This window comes from Pinus tabuliformis, chromosome 4_1 (assembly GCF_031772625.1).
Source record: "Pinus tabuliformis cultivar Carrire ecotype Pingquan chromosome 4_1, CPIR1, whole genome shotgun sequence".
Lineage (NCBI taxonomy): Eukaryota > Viridiplantae > Streptophyta > Pinopsida > Pinales > Pinaceae > Pinus > Pinus tabuliformis.
Genome location: NC_142303.1, coordinates 377,813,004 through 377,831,462, shown reverse-complemented (window position 1 = coordinate 377,831,462; position 18,459 = coordinate 377,813,004).

Here is an 18,459-nt window from a genome sequence, read left to right as displayed (position 1 = left end):
TGCTCAACATTTGGTGTCCATCCATGTATCTTGTTCACCTTCAAGCTTGCAAGAACCTACTTAACCTTGGACTTAGTTGCAAAAACATTGATTAGCTACAGAATATGTGCTTTTTGGTAGCCATAATAATGTTTTAATCAATTTTCACAAAGAAACTATAAATTACAAGCTATGAATGAATGATACCTTTTATTATGTATGAGCATGACCTGGATGACCTTATGGCTTGTAGATATAGCAAAAATATGTATGAAATGTATGAAGGAGAGGGAAAAAGGGTGTCAAAATGAGGACAATTCAGGACCTCAACATTCCCCCATGCTGAGGATGTTGCATGTCCTCATGCATCAAAATTTCAAAATTGGAGAAATGCCCTGCCACTTAACTATTTCTGATGCCTTGATTAAGACATCCAAGTTTGTGGATGTTCCCTTTCTTTTGACATTGAGTAACCATCTAGGTTTCCTTATTAATATTTTTCCTTGTAGTCCCTTGATTTTTTTCTTTAGAATCCTATTGTTTGCTTTAAGTTTCTTGGCCTTTTTATATCAATAACACATCCTTAATAACATGGTATCATTTTGATCTTTCAAGATTTCATTTTGTCTCCTTACTACTTCATTCTCTTCTTTTATATGTTCGTTCAATACTTCCAATTGATAGATGTCTTGTTTTAGAGTATTAACAAATTCTTGCTCAACTTGAGTAGTGGTATTGATTTATATATTTGTAATAGGAACATTATTATGTAAAGGATCTTCATAAAATTCAGTTTGCAAAGGATAATTTACCTTTTCTTGCCCCATTTTCTCTAATGCCTCCAAGTAATCATAAATTTGTAGTTGAGCACAATCAATTTAAGGAGTTTTTCTTGTTGGACTTGGACTTTGATAATATGAAGGTGTTGTAGTGGCTACAAAAACCCTCCAAAATTTTTCCATAGCCTATTTTGGAGCCTCCCTACCAACCTTACACAATATTTTGTCTTGCTTCATCATGTACTCAAGCTTCAGTACTTTCCTTGTACAAAGGCGGCTTGTCAAACACAAGTGATCCATTTCCTTCACAGGTTGCTCATCCGAACTTAGTCCAGCTGCAGGCTGAGCAGTTTCCCAGTGAAATTTGTACATCCTTGGAGGGAAACCATCCCTTCTGTCAAGGAATTGTGCAATTCTTTCTTACAGTCTGTTGCTGGGCTCCAGGATGTGCAATCATGTTTGCCCTCCCAGCAAGCATTGTGTAATATTTCCCATCAATGGCAAGTTCAGCCCAAGATTTGCCCAAATCTGGCTAGTAGTTAGTTGTTGGGCCCAGAAATTACGTAATCCCCTTTAGGCAGTTAGCCTGGCTTACAGTCAAGTATGTGCATTTTTCCCAAGTAGTTGAGCACTGGCATGCATGGACAATCTGGTTGACCAGTTCTACTGGGAACCAAGGCAACTTGACTTGCATGCATGCATGACCTAATCTTCCCTGAATAGAAAGAGACAACATGCAAAAGGCATCCCATGATTTAGGGAGCTATTTTTAGTAGCCAGGGTTACATGCAAAGTTGTTTTAGAAGTTTCCCTCCAAGTGTCCCTTTTTCCTAGATTTGTGGCATGTGCGTCATAAGGCCAAACTTATTTATTCGACGCATCAGATCTCATCCATTCACATATATCTTAGAGCTCTGACATCCCATGGCACATCTAGGACTCTCCAAAACATCCGGCTCAACTTTTCACAGTTAAGTGGCCTCAACTTGTCATTTTTAGCATTTCTGTCACTTTTTGTGTATTTGCTTGTGTGAGTGTTGTTTGTTTGTTTTCTTTGAACGCCTATTGTCGTTTACATTTATTCTAGCTTTTCCTAGCTCTGTTTCACTTTTGGTCTCTATCTCACTCCTATCGCATGCATGAAACTATTTTTCACAAACGTTTGCCCACCCAGCGAATGGTCTCACCCACATGTATGTTGATATGTTTGTTCAATCTTCCTTTCATGTTTTGCATGCACTATTTATCACTTCTACTATCACTTAGTGTCACCATGCATTTCATCAACTTACTTGCTTTCAGTTGCTTGTTGGCAAGTCGGGCCAACCTTGGCCCGATCTCTACCTTCACCAAGGTTGCATTGAGCAACCTGAAGAAGGAAGGTTGACCTTCCTCTCTAGATTTGCACAATCTGGCCCACCATTGACCTCGTGGACTGAATTTCGCATTTCTGGAGGTCAGTGACTGCTTGGCCCAAAAATTTGCACAAATCTGCCCTGGGCCAGTAGTACTCCACAACTGGGATTCCGCATAGTGCAATCCAATTGCCAATTGCCCAACTGGATTGTGGATTTTGCAGAGCCAACTATCAGTTTAGCCTCCTAGTCAGTCAAAAATTCATTTTGCGTAGTTCTGGAAACTAGCCAGTCAACTGCCCAGGAAATTTACATAATCTTGCTCATCCGTTCCCCAGGTATGTGTTGTGTCCTTCCTCGGATTTTCTTTGTTTTCACTGACATATTTCTTGCCATGCATGCTGCTTATTTCTAGATATTTCAGGTGTTCATGTTTCTTAGTGGATTTCAAGAGAACAGGATCCCAGGACATTGATGGTGTTGCAGCTGGAACAACAGTTGAACAGGTATCCTCTAGCATGCCGATCTACGAAGATACGAAGTTGTATCTAGACAAGGACATCAAACTAAAGTGGCAAGAGGTGAATGAAACATTCGTAGGTACTTTTGGGGAAGACCTTGAAGATCTTCAGGTGTATGTGAACATCCATAAGTCCGGCCTGTACCAGATTGCATGCAGATACCCTGCATTCCCATGTGTGGATATGATTCACTGAATTGTCTCTCACACTGACCTTGAGATGATGACCTTGAGAAGTTTCAATGGGACGAAGCTTGCAACCTTATGGGCACGAGACTATGATGAAATGTATAAGATGGATGAGCCCATGACTATTGTCGCGTGGAATGAGTCGATCTTGCGGACAAGATAGACCTTCCTAGAATCTAAAGAAGACCTAACGACAAGCAAACCAACCAGACACTATCTTTCTCTAAATATGCTTCAATTAACAATAACAAACAAAGGTTTTTAGGGCCTACCTTTGGTCCAACGCAAGCTTGTGGATGCCCTCGCTCCTTTGATCCGAATGAGCTCCTTTTCGCGAATCTGCAAACACAAACAAGGCAAACACATTAAATAGCACCTGAAAAACCAATTGCATAAAACATATTTAACATGAAAGTCAAGGAGTCCATGAAACAAATAACATAAGATACTTGTTGATAAAAATGAGTTTGATTGTATTAATTCAAAAGAAGAAGAACCTTACAACCTTTGCCTTGACGCTGTACAAGCTCCTCCCAGGGTCCAACAAGATGTCTCCTATACTTTGACAAGTTTCACTCACTCTCCAATGGAACCAAGAGGTATGTGATCTTTCCTCTCAAGCTCAACCAAAGAGTCTCAATTTCACCAGCATTTACCCTCAAAATGTTCAGCTTCTAACCTCTCTAGTCCTCACCCCAATGCCTATATTTATAGTGCAATGGAGGGAAGTTACTAGGTCCTCCTTCAAAGGGATAGCTCCTTTAGTCAAGGGATTAGCTCCTTCTCTTTTGGGATGCATGAACCACCTCAGAGCGAACAATCCACGTCAAAACTCCTTCTAGAAAACTCTAGAATTAACCCAAAGTGAGTTTTTTAAGATAAAAATTGCACCTTTTGACTTTCACAGGGGTCCGCACTTGCACCGTTAGGAACAAAGCGGGTAGATACGCAGCTTTTGTACACAGAAGGTGCGGGACCGCAGGTGACCATGAGAGAAAGTGTAGAACCAGAGTTACATTGAATTTTAATGTCTTTCTCCCACTTTCAAAGCTTGATTTGAAGAGCTGAAGTCCTAGACTTGCTTAGGAGGATAGTACAAGTGATGATAGACCCATACTGACTGCAAATAATCATGGTGACGATATTTTTGTGTAACAGATTGCCCCCTAAAGTGTGAAGTCTGTAGTAGATGAGGATTTCATTTATCATATAGGAAGAGTGAAGTACTTTATCATTTCGAGGATTATCTTGTGGAGAGCCCAGTCAGAACCTATAAAAACATTCAATGCAAGATATATATATGAGATCATATCATCGCTGAGGTAGGCATTCCCATACTCAGATCAAAACTAACTAGAAAACCTATCTACTGTCTGATACAGGAATGATCTTGTAAAACATCATAAGTATAGACTCGTGTGAACACAGTATGGACGCAGCCATCTGTTTATGAATAGTCCACAACATAATGAATACAAAATTCCTCGCAGCCTGGATGGTGGAAATTAATCCAGGGTCTTCATTTCTATATCTCGAAATAGTACGATTCTATCCATGCGAATAAATGTGTTGATGTCGAACATGGTAGAAACCACTTGATTACCAGTCAATAATGTAAACTGTTAACAAGTGTGAGAGAAACCGCCAGTGATTTCAATGGCTCTCAAAGTACCCAGTACAATCCATGAGATGTGAGTAGATGTGTTGATGTCGAACATGTCACGGAATCCTTCAATCGAAATTCAATGATGTAAGTTGTCGTTAAAAGCGAGAAACCTGCCATTGAGGCATGCAGATTTCAAGGTACTGATGATTCCTAGATCATCTTTCTAGATAATGTGCTGATGTCGATAGAAAGTGATCCGTCGTAGGCAAGACCACAACACGAAATCATAGATCAAGTTGAAGAAATTTAGTTGCAAGGACTGACTCAGGGATGGTCAAGATGGATGACAGATATTTTGCAGATGAATGGCTTATTGGCAGTGACCTATTGAACACATAACGACACAACCGATGGCTTGGTGACAATTGACCCAAAGTTAATACCCAGAAACCGGCTGAAGACTTTCAATGTGGTTTGATCAACTGTTAGGCAAAGGATTTCCCAACCCAGGTGAATAAAAGTGTCGTGTTCAAGAGTGGTTACAAAGTATGACAAACAGACTCATTTTCCTCTCTTTTCCCCCACCATTTCTGGCAAGTACCTCTTTATTTTTGACAAGCTTGAGGAGGATAACATTTGCTTGATTATAAGCTCATCCTTCGGATGAGTCCAACTTAGTTTAAATTCGAACCCTAAGAAGGAATGGTTCGTTCTTGTTTGTAATTGAACAGGTCCTTTACTGTGAAATTTTAACGAGTCCAGTATAGGAGAAACTCGGTGTTTTTCAATTTTAGAGAGTCTGAAAAAACTTAAGAAGACTCCAGGGTTGACCTTTTTCGTAAATTTGTGTCTCCCAAGCCCGAAAAAGTATAAAATAATACTTGAGAGAACCGTTTGATCTTTTATGACCAAGGAGTACTTTTCGTTATTAGTGTCACTGATCCGAAAAAGTAAAAAAACGATCAACGACACGTCGTTTTATAACCAATATCGAATTTGAAACGACAAAAATCCGGCAATATTTTCATGTTTTTTACGGTCGGAAAAGAGTTGTAAGTGGACCGTCTTTTAATTCCATTTTAACGAGTGTAAAAGAAACGCTCGGCAATCTTTTCATGTTTTAGGAGTCAGAAAAGGGCTTAAAGATGACTCTACTTGTTTTTTCGTTGAAAATGATAGATTTCGCCTGAACAATCCTGTATTCTGCACAAAGACACAAACATTACTCATACCTGTTTGAAATGGATAAAAATGTCGTAAAATACCTTTTCAAAGTGAAACATAAACAAATTTGCAATTCATTTACTCAAAAAACTTATAAAAAGGGGTTTTGACAATTCATTTTTACCGTTCGAGTTTGGGTGAGAAAATAGTGTTTTTGCTTAGAAAACTTCCCGTGAAGATTGTGGAAAATCCAACCGTCGGAATCGAGCACCGTCTTCTCCAGGTAATCCACATCATCTTACTCTTCATTTTCAACCGTTTAGTCTTTTGATTTAGTCCCTCATTTCATTTTTTAGGAGGGTTTTTAGGCGCAAAACCCACGCGCGGGGGTCTGCAGGTTTACCATTGCGACCCGCGGACCCCGACTTTTTCTCCATTGGGAAAACGCTCGGGGTCCGCACCTTCCATGAAGACAAAGTGCGGACCCACGCACTGTGTCTAACGTGGAGGGTGCGTACCCCGCCGCAAGGGTTTTGAACCCAAAATTTCTCAAAAATGGACCAATCAACAAGTTTTCTAGCAATCTAATTAATCTTTATTCTTGATGCAGAGAATATATCATGCTAGATTGGCGCAAACGGGAGCATAAGGACGTGGATACCGCCGCATGGAATCATCAGCCTTCACTTGATGCTTTGAGGGCATGCGGACTGTACAAGTTCTGGACCATTCCTGGCATGAGGGCTCAGGTAGATTTCTTATAGTGGTTGGTTGACCGATGGAGCATACAGGACCAATGTTTCTTCATTGGCGGGCACCGGCTCGAAATCGAGCCGGAGGACATTTATTTCTTGACTGGTTTGCCTAAGAGAGGCGAGGACTTGACTCTATACGGGACTAGGCCAGGTGGCCAGTCTGTCGATAGCCTCCGGCTAGAGTACTGCAACAGCCAGGCTAAAGACAAAGGGATAGACATAAAAACCATATCCTGTCCTGAGCTCATGGTGATTGCGTTTACTGTCACCAGACTTTACGGAGCTACCGCATTACATGTTGCCACCGGATCCCAGATGCGTATGGTAGTTGATTGCTTTCAAGGCACCATCTTCAACTGGTGCAATGCTGTGCTGGTTAATGTGAAAGGCCAACTGACCAGGGCCAAGAGCGGACGACTAAAGACCTTTGGTTATGGGGCTTTGGTCATGAGTTTTGGCCTAGAGAGGGTTCCTATGCTGATCCCACAGCATCTTACTGTTGGAGCTGGGCTTCCTCGAGAGCCCAAACTGATGCGATGGGTCGCAGTCATGGCCCGTCACCTGGACGAGAGGACAGAGGTTGCTCGGTTCAAACCTGAGTATTTCCAATGGTTGGAAAACCAGGTTTTTGCCATTTAGGACTTCCCTTACGCTTGGATAGATTTACGTGGTGACCCAGACATGGCTCTTCCACCAAGAGAGCAGTGGGACGAGTCAGGTAAAATCCTTTTCAACTTTTCTATTTAATTTTTTTTTTATATTTTTGCATCGTCTCAAAACTGATAATAAAATTTTCAAATGCAGATGTGGGTCCACAGCGACCAGCCGCTCTCTGGCCTTTCGAGAGAAGGCAACCAGTTGCTCCCGCACCAGCCCCACAGGACAAATCAGCAGAGGTTTTGGCCGAGTTGGAGGGCCATCTTGAGCGCTTGACAGGGGATATTCCTGAGACCACTATAGACGACATTCCTCATCGACTTCAGCGCTATGTGATTGGAGTCCCGGGACCTTTTAGGAGGTTCCTTTGCAAGGTGGCCCGGGCAGTGGTTTCTTATAGAGATCATCACCAGTGATAGGATGATCGCCTATTGTGGGCACATGTGACATTTTGTTTTTTGTACTTATCATTTTTGCCTATCATAAGGTGTTTTTTAACCTATGATCGAAGACGATGTATTTTTTGACACACTCCTATATATATATATATATATAGATATCACTCTTACTGGCTTATCTTGTAAATCATGTTATGGAATGGTTTTAAATTTACATGTATGATTATTGCAAATGTCTATTTAACATTCGAGAAGCAATTGCATCTGCTAATGTATTTAAAGACCTTGGAATATGCTGATATTCAATGTAATCAAACTCACGTTCCAAGAGACGCACTCTCAAAAATAATCTTAATAAAACTGGATTTCTAATGGCATACACTCTATTAAGCTGTAATACAACGAGTTCAGAATCTAACCTCACTATCAAACTCTGAATCCCAAATGAAATAGATTCAGATAATAACTCAATCACTGCACTATACTTGGCAATGTTGTTTGTTGTTTGAACGAGGCTTACCCCATGCATAGAAACTAACTCGTCAGAGGGCGAATAGATAACCCAAGCTGTGGAAGAAATGTTCCGTGTATTCCGACAAGCACCATCAGCAAATCCAATGTATGTTTGGAGAGGCATCGACATCTGCAATATCAAGAGTAAAACCAAGATAAGCAGGAATAATGACAAAAAAACACTCTCTAAGCTAAGCACACTTTTGTTTTTAAACTAAAACACACCAGCTAGAAAGAAAAACTAACCTAACTAAAAATCTCCATACCCATTCTTTTAAGCATAATACCTCTTCAAGTAAAGACCATTTCTGGGTTTACCTAAAGAGTCCCCGTCAAAGTCTACCAACTCATAGGCCCCTTTTGCTAGCTTTCGCTTGACAATATAGGGCCCATGCCACATAGGAACGAATTTTTCAGCACCTAATTTATCATTAGCTTGATCATACAATAACACTAGGTCGCCTTCCGAAAAATTTCGAGGGGTCACATTCCGATCATACTGAGCTTTCATACGTTTTGCGTGAGTTTCGATCGCCAATGCAGCATCACGTCGATTCTCATCTAATTGATCTAAGTATAACAAACACTTTTCCTCTTCGGAAGTAGCTGGAAGTAACTCGATGGCCATTTGCAGTGACGAGATTTCGCACTCAATGGGTAACACGGCTTCCAAACCATAAACTAGTTGGAAAGGAGTGAACCCTGTTGATGTTTTTACTGAAGTTCGGTATGCCCAAAGTGCTGAAAATAGCATGTTGTGCCAATTTGACCGATGAATCCCAATGATTCGTCGGATCATGATAACTAAAACTTTGTTGATGGACTCAACCAGACCATTCGCTTGTGGATAATAAGGAGTTGAACTATCGTGACGTAAACCAAGCTGGCCTGTAAGTTCGGTCATCATAACATTTCGAAAATGACGCCCATGATCAGTGATTATCGCTTGTGGGACACCAAACCTAGCAATTATATGATTGAACACGAAAATTGTAGCTATCTTGCCATCTGCCTCGAATGTAGGCATCGCCTTGGCCCACTTAGTAAAATAATCTACCGCAAGGATGATATATGCATGCCCCCCGGCCGAGTGAGGGTTACAAGTAATAAAATCGATACCCCATTTGGCAAAAGGACCAACGGCAATTATAGGGTGGAGAGGAGCGGGTGGAGCGTGCATCTTACGATCAAAAATCTGGCAGTTGTGGCATTTTCGGACCGCCGTAATACAATCTTTAAATAAAGACGGCCAGAAGTAGCCAACGCGCAATATCTTTTGGGCTGTGGCATACCGAGACATATGACCACCACATGCTCCAGAGTGACAGTCATTTAGAACCCTTTTAGCCTCTTCGTGAGTTAAGCAACGTCGAAAAATAGAATCCGCCCCACGACGATAAAGAGTATCTCCAATAATTTTGAATTGTTGGGACTGGAAGCGAATTTTCCGACGTTCCGACTTTGAAATTTCTGACCGAAAGGATTGGATCTAGAGATAGATGATGATATCCCCATACCACAGATCTAAAGTGCTTATTAGAAACAAAGATTCGTCCGCAATGGGCTCCTCTGCCACAGTTTCCGTGTCATCACGCGGGAAGTCACACATTAACTCTACAAAAACTAAAGATTTCTTAGACTTATATTTCTCAAACTCCAAGTCGAACTCCTGCAGGATAACGATCCATTTAGAGTACTTGCCCCCTAGCAATTGTTTGGTCAAAATGTAGATCATAGGGTTGCAATCCGAAATGACTGTAGTTTTGTGTAGTTAAATGTAGTGACGAAAACGTTGGACAGCTTGAACGGCTGCCAATGCCAATTTCTCCACATGTGAGTATTTTAGCTCAGTTGGATTTAACGTTCGACTAAGGTAATATATCACATGTTCCGTTCCGAATTCATCTTCCTGAACTAAGACCATTCCAATGGTGGAATGGGAGGCGAAGAGGTACAAAAAGTAATCCTGGTTGTAGTTGGGAGGATGCAACAACGGTGCATGGGTCAACGCGTGTTTGAGTGCATCAAAAGATTTCTGAGCTATTTCATCCCAAGAAAATTGAGTATTTTGTTTCAACAACCGTGTAAAACCCTTTGTAACCTCGGCGTAGTTAGGAATGAATCGTCGTAAAAAGTTTGCTTTCCCCTGCAAACTTTGGAGTTGGCGAAGACTCGAAGGAGGAGGAAAATTGATAATAGCTTCGACCTTCGAGGGATCAACGCGAATGCCGGCTTTCGAAACTACAAATCCCAGCAATCGACCTGTTTCTATACAGAAGACACATTTGTGTGGGTTCAACCGAATACAATAATTCCTACACCTCATAAAGATTGCACGTAAGTGGACGAGGTGATCAGCTCGATGTAATGAATGAGCAGGCAAGTCATCAAGATAGGGTTGCACAATGTGCTTGATGTTATGAAACGCATAAGACATCGCCCTCTGAAAAGTTGCTCCGGCATTCTTAAGCCCAAAAGGTAATTTGCAATAAGCAAATGTCCCCCATGGACAAATGAAAGCCGTTTTTGGTTGATCGGCAGGTAGAATGTTGATTTGATTGTATCCGGAAAAACCGTCCATAAAGGAAAATATTTCGCTGTCGGTACAATCATCAATGATTTGATCGATATAAGGAGTTGGGTAGTTGTCCTTTGGACAAGCTCGATTAATGTCCCTATAGTCGATGCATATTCTTATTGTTCCCTGTTTTTTGTTAACCGGAACAATATTCGATACCCAATACGTGAACGGGATTGGATAAATGAAACCTGCTTTCAACAGTTTTTCAACTTCTGCTTTAATTGCAGCAGCTTTTCGTGGGTGAATCTGACGCAAACGTTGCTGAACGGGTTTAGCATCCGGGTAAGTCTTGATCTCATGAACAACAATCGGGGGATCAATTCCTGGCATTTCCTCATAGGACCAGGCAAACACATCGCGGAATTCTTGAAATAGGGCCTTATATAATTGGATTTCATCACCTGTACACGAGGCACCTATATGAATGTTCTCAAAAATTCCGGGCTTAACCGAAATGTCAATGGGAATAGTTTGAGAGATGTTTCCCAAATTTAACTCTGAATCGGGATGTTTCATTGGATTCTGAGGTTCCTTGACATATTCAGTCATAAAGATTGATGAGAAATCATTTTCAAAACGATCATCCTCAGGTAAAAACGAAGATCTGTGATGGAGATCTTCCCATGGTAAATCATCTACACATAGGATTTCACGAATTTGCTCATCAGAGTGAACAAGTTCAGAAAACGTAGTTAAATCTGAGGTTGATGTGAAAAGTGATTCCTCACGGACCACATTCATTAAGTCATTTTCGGTTGAACACGGGTCGGCAAAAGACTGCACGGCTTCATAGGCAATTTCATATGGACTCAAAGGCATGGAATTACCAAATGAGTCTATTTCAGATTCAGAAGGAACGATCCAAGGATCATCATAAAAAATGGTGTCTGATGTAATCATATGAATAGTTGCAAATGAAGATGATGCGTTGATTGGAGGAAAAGGAAAAGTTCCCAGTAAACCGGCATCTTTAACTAATCCTACTCCAACATCCTTGTATGGGATAGTCGTTTTACCGACATGCTGAATACTCTCCGAAGAGGCTAGGTCGGATGAAAAGTAAGCCAGCTGGTCTATTGTTACAATCTTTCCATTATGTGGAAACTTTATGACTCTAAAGACCGATGAAACGACCGCTGTCATAGCGTAAGACCAACTTCGACCCAAGAGAAGGTTGTAGTCTAGAGGGGCATCAACCACCTCCACATCTAGACTAACGGTTTTTCCTTCAACCCCTATAGGAAAATCCTGTAGAATGCCAAAAGGATGAAACCCACGGCCATCAAAGGCCTTAAGAATTGTCGGGGATTGATTTAGTGAAGGCGAACCAAGCGATCTCCAACACTGTATCGACATAATACACGTTGAGGCTCCCTCATCAATTACAGTCCGATGAATAGGCCTGTTTTTTACTATCACTGGGATCTGGAAAGCCATTTGATGAGGCAACTGCGGTGTACTATTTTCTAGATCAAATATTATTAGGTTCGGGTCCTGAACATCAACAGCTCCTATAGCCGACAAAAGTAATTTACGCTGTGCTGGGCATGATTGCAGCACTTCCAAAGCCGACATTGTTGAGGGTGAAATAGCTAAATCCTCAACAATGCTATAATTCTGAGCCGCTCTCGCATGTGGATTGAAAGCTCACTTTCGAAGTATACCCTTGGCGGGTGGTTTGATTACTAAGTCTGGATTAGGTTTCTTGATCTGTAGTGGATTGGAACCGGGAGCTGAGGTTGATGGATTAGAATGAGAAGATTCTGCTTCGTTGCCATCAACAGGACTTTTACTACCATAATCTTGCGATCGGGTCACAATCCTTACATGGGACATCATCAATATGGGTTCTTCATTGGCACTCGAGGAAGAACCTATCATCTTGCTATCTTGATTTGGAAATGGATCCTTCAAAACAGCAGGAGTTTGGGAACCTTTGACGATCTTCGCAACCTCTGCTCGATGAGGACAGTCTCTTGTAAAATGTTCTTCGTCACAAATGAGACATGGATAATGAGGTTTGCGCTTTTCATCATTGGATTCCGCCTTTTCAGTTTTCTCTTTTGAACTTTTGTCTGTTTTATTCTTCTTCTTTCCTTTCTTCTTTCCACCGGATTTTGATTTAGTCGTAGATGATTCTACAATGTGAATATCGGCGAAAACCTCTGCAGAAGAATCTCCTATCGGGGAATCAGGCAAGGTTATGATAGGAGAAGAATTCTTGGAAGACTTCTTCTTACTTTTAGTGTTAACCGTACCAATCATACCGTCAGCGGCATGAGATCCCGAAGGAGCTGCAGTGATTTGATTTGACTTGGGAAGATCGGGGATCTTTTCGTGTAACGTACCTGACTGAGTATAGACCAAGTCAAGGTACTGTGCTTGAGAAATCACTTGCTCCTCATTAACAACTCCAGCTTTAGCAACATCTTCAGTGATCCTTGGCAACAAAGATTTTACAAACCACTCAGCCAAGATTTGATCCGGAATAAATACCTTCACTAAACGTCGTCGACGTCTCCACTCATGAATATGATCTGAAATGTACGTGGATGTCGATTGTTTTAGCGAAGTTAACAATTCTGTGCCATTGTCATATCGGACTGGAAATTGGAAATGAGTTAAAAACGAGGTAGCTAACTGACTAAAATTATAAAAAGTGCCTCGCGGTAACTCAATGTACCACTTGGTCACGAGACCAATTAGAGTGCGCTGGAAAAGTCTAAGACGGATCGAATCATCTGTGATGGAGTTAGACGCACACCAGAGGTGGTAAGTCATCACATGGTTCGACGGGTCCTCTCCAGATTTACCTTCGAACTTGGGAATGTCACTAGGTAACTTATTCGGCATTGGCGGCCAAAATGGAAGATAATTAATTGGATCGTTCGTTAGGTGCGACAAGTCTGGTAAGTCCAAAGTTGCGATAAACGGTAGCTGCCGATTAGGATCCCTAAAACTTTAGGTCATGAGACCAGCCCCAGGAGCAGGATATCCAGGATAACTAGGAATAGGAATCGCGTTTGGGATATTGTATCCTCCTGGAAAACCAGGATTAACCGGACCGTACTAGGGTTGTTGAAGTTGTTGATAAGTGTACCCAGGATACGGTTGATACTGATAAACTGGCTGCTGGACAGCAGGACCGAATTGGTACTGTCCCTGGTACGGTTGATAAGTGAATTGTGGTTGACTTGTGACAACCGTACTTAAACCAGGTTGTCCTACAGGCATCTGAACCGTAGTTTGAATCGTGGATCCAGACGGTGGTAAAGATGTCTGAGGAGTAGATACAGGAACAGTAGAAACCGGAGCTGTCGATACTCCAGAAGTAGGTGGGGTAGATTGAACAGATGTTGCGGCAGTTGCAGCAGTCGTTTGAGCTGGAGTACAAGGCGTAGTAGGCCCAGACTGAGAAACTACCGAAGGTACAGAAGTTTGAATATTAGACTGGACTGGTTGCTGGGGTGAACTAGAAACTAAGGGTTGTCCAGTTTGAGATGACAACTGTACATTTGGCTACAACACCTGTTGATTTTGCGATGGATCCCACACTATGTTCATTCCGGGGTACTGACCCATAACAGGTTGAGAATATTGAGGACCATAACCGGGTTGAGGGTAGGTTTGATAATTGAAAGGTACATTTCCCGTCCCTTGAACATAAGATTGACCTTGGGGTGGTTGGAAACCTTGGTTCGAGTACTGACCTTGGGGTAGATACCCCTAAGGAACGTACTAATACTGAGGTCGACGTTGAGGTATAAATTGATACTTGGGTTGACCTTGGGGTACATATTGAGTCTGGTGTTGATCTTGAGGAACGTATTGTACCGTAGGCACGTACTGTCCTTGAGGTTGCCCCCAGATGCAAATTGTGTACCTTGAGGTTGCCCCCCAGGCGTTAATCGAGGCTACCCCCAGGCGACAACTGGCCACCTTGAGGTTGAGAATTGGGAATAGAACCTGACATCATAAGAATGTCTTCTACGCTCAACAGCTTTGCACCATTGCTTCCAGTGAATAACCCTTGTTCAATGGGTTGAGGAGATGCTCCCGAAAAAGTACCAGAAAGTGACTGATACCCAGAGGGAACAGAAGGACCGCCGTACAAAAAAGATTCAGGCGATTGAGTAAACATGGACGACTGACCTGACATATTTACGGGAGTATAAAAACCTCTAGGATGATTAGGAGCATGAGGTGGTGAAAAACTTAACACTGGGTTTTCCAAATAATTAGTTAAAGAAAGATACCAAGTAGTACTTCTAGGTGGACTGTAAAAAATTGATTCACGCTCCCTTAGATCAATAACAGGTTGATTTTTAGGGATAGGGATGCCTACTTCTTCTTCCGGAGCAAGTTCTTCAATAGCTATCAAACCAGAAGGAAGATTTTCGGTGATTACTCTTTCTACCCTAGGTGAATTAGGAGCACTAGAAGTTGGAGAGACAAACCCCGATGTTGGAGTAACAGGTTCAGATATCTCAGGTTCTTCGCCTATATCACTAGTAGATGAAAAGCTACCAGCAAGTTCGGAAACCGAAATAGCTTCAGGATTATAACCTGTTTCTAGAGTTTGGTAATCAGGATGTACAACCAACGAAGACTCTCCTTCTTCAGGTGACCCAACTTTACTACCACTAGGAATTACGAGGACTTTCAAGCCTTCAATATGGCTCGGGACTTCTTCAGGAGGTTGGCCCTGAAGTCTACGGGACTTCTTCAGTAAATCAGCCACGGTTACAAACTCAGGAGACTGGCCCCGAAGTCTACGGGACTGTCTTGGTAATTCAGCCACAGTAAATAACTTTTAACTACTTCACACGCAAACAAAGTAAAATCTCAATGAAAAACACCTAAAGCCTCTAACGAACCAAACAAATTTGAATCACATGCCTAAAGAATCTAGAGATCAAACACACACAAACAGTAACTTTCCGGACCGAAAACACTAGTTGGTGATGAAATCCAACGTCTCGGAATTCAGTACAGAAATGGCGGTTCGAACAGTTACCCCGGAAACCTACTTAATGAATAGACTGGACCAAGTTCCTCCACTTAACCGTCTCGAGTGAAGTGAACCCCCCAGAAAATCCAAGTGAGTCTAGCCGACGTCTGCTCCAGGTATAGTGAGATCTTCCCACCACTGTCACCTTAGGAAGAATCCTAAAGAATATGGTCACTAAGGCTACCAACTGAGACAAATGCACCTGGGGGAACAGTCTACAATCCGATACGCACGCAAGGGCAGAGAAGCAAGCTCAATCCCCTTGAAGGCTCCTTGACATAATCCAAGGTTTACCAACAAGTGACCCCAGGCTCCTCGACAATGGTTAATCCGAGGTTTACCGTTTTTAATACGTGAATATCTGGCATCATTCCCAATGAGGAAGGATTGATTCCCACACTGGTTCGGACATCATCTCGTGCTTCTCCTTTAAAAGGAGCTTTCCCAGAGCATAAATGCAACAATTGGATTTCTTCCTACCACAAGATACAGCTACTTGTTTGTTTTTATTGTCTTGGAGAGTTAATTACTCTCCTACTCCAAGACACTAGCCTAAGCTAAGTTGGTGTATCAGAGCCCTAGAAATAAAATGTTACTAAGTGAATTTTACTTTAAGCGTTAATTTTAGTGGTTGTTGTTTAAGTCAAGAGGTGGTGGAGATGAAACTCGTGGTGTAAAGACTCGACTTGAAATCACTAAAAAGATGCACCTAAGATGATTTAAACAATCTTTTCTCTTCGATGAACTTCTAAACTAAGAAAGAGTTTGAGAATGCAAATACTTTGTAAACACAAATCTTTCTCAATTAAATAAATTAAAAGAAGAGCTTTTTCCTTTCCAAAGCACTCAAAAACGAGACAACTAGCTATTTCACACAAATTTCCCTTTTCTTTTCAAAGCACTCAATCACTACAAAATAAAACTTTTCCAAAAGAGATTTTTTTTATATTTTGTAAATAAAACACTCAAAACTAATGAAAATGACTAACTTTGAGAGCTACAAACTATAAAAAGCTACTTGAAGTCAAAGCCTACTAAAAGTCTTTTTGAGGATGTTTTACTTAGCTAAATGTGAGCTAAGGACTAATGTATGCAGAATCACAATTAGTGAAAAAACAACCAATCTTTCGTTTTCTTTTTGTAAAAATGAAAATTCCAAACTTTCAACTACAAGATTTTCGAAATTTTGAAATGAGAAAACTCAAAGCGAATTCCTCAACAAGGGGAGATTTCATAAATGGTCAGACTCACAAGAAGACTATTAGACACCAAGGTAATATGAGGTCCCTAGGGTTTCTAAGCTCAGAGCCACAACACAACCAAAACGAAAAACAAACCCAACAAGCAAAATTCCTAGGAATTCCACCTAAAACCCTAATGCTAATGAAATCAAACCAAGGAAAGTTTTTGACAGGGAACAAGCAGGTCTGGGCAATGGCTAAAACCTATAAACAAATTCTAAACTGATAAAAAAGAGGAAAATTTAAAATTTTTCAAATTTTTGACAGGGTACGCAGGCAACCTGTTTACACTGGTGCGTCTACGCTCTGTGCACAAAGGAAAAGTGCGTATAGGTACGCACTGTGCCTAACTCAGAGGGTGCGTACCTCTCCCAAAACTATGAAAAAAAAAAACTAACTCAAAACTAACTAAATTCACCCAATCCCACAATCATCAAGTCAAAAACAGAAACAGGAAAAACAGTTTCTCAGGTCAAAGTATAGACAAAGAAAACAATCAAGTCCCTAGTGGAGTCGCCATTTTGTTGCGCGGAATGAGTCGATCTTGCGGACAAGATAGACCTTCCTAGAATCGAAAGAAGACCTAATGACAAGCAAACCAACCAGACACTATCTTTCTATAAATATGCTTCAATTAACAATAGCAAACAAAGGTTTTTAGGGCCTACCTTTGGTCCAACGCAAGCTTGTGGATGCCCTCACTCCTTTGATCCGAATGAGATCCTTTTCACGAATCTACAAACACAAACAAGGCAAACACATTAAATAGCACCTGAAAAACCAATTGCATAAAACATATTTAACATGAAAGTCAAGGAGTCCATGAAACAAATAACATAAGATACTTGTTGAGAAAAATGAGTTTGATTGTATTAATTCAAAAGAAGAAGAACCTTACAACCTTTGCCTTGACACTGTACAAGCTCCTCCTAGGGTCCAACAAGATGTCTCCTCTACTTTGACAAGTTTCACTCACTCTCCAATGGAACCAAGAGGTATGTGATCTTTCCTCTCAAGCTCAACCAAAGAGTCTCAATTTCACCAGCATTTACCCTCAAAATGTTCAGCTTCTAACCTCTCTAGTCCTCACCCCAATGCCTGTATTTATAGTGCAATGGAGGGAAGTTACTAGGTCCTCCTTCAAAGGGATAAAGCCCTCCTTCAAAGGGATAGCTCCTTTAGTCAAGGGACTAGCTCCTTCTCTTTTGGGATGCATGAACCACCTCAGAGCGAACAATCCACGTCAAAACTCCTTCTAGAAAACTCTAGAATTAACCCAAAGTGAGTTTTTTAAGATAAAAATTGCGCCTTTTGACTTTCACAGGGGTCCGCACCTGCACCGTTAGGAACAGAGCGGGTAGATACGCAGCTTTTGTACACAGAAGGTGCGGGACCGCAGGTGACCATGAGAGAAAGTGCGTAACCAGAGTTACATTGAATTTTAATGTCTTTCTCCCACTTTCAAAGCTTGATTTGAAGAGCTGAGGTCCTAGACTTGCTTAGGAGGACAATACAAGTGACGATAGACCCATACTGACTGCAAATAATCATGGTGACGATATTTTTGTGTAACAACTATCATGACCCCTTCGTTCAGCTTGCCCAATGGTAGAGGCTGCTCTAGAGATATTCTGAAGGATTGGGTAAAGGAGCCAGCTCGTTTCAAGGTGACCCCTAACTAGATCTATAAGAAAAATATATTGAGGAAGGC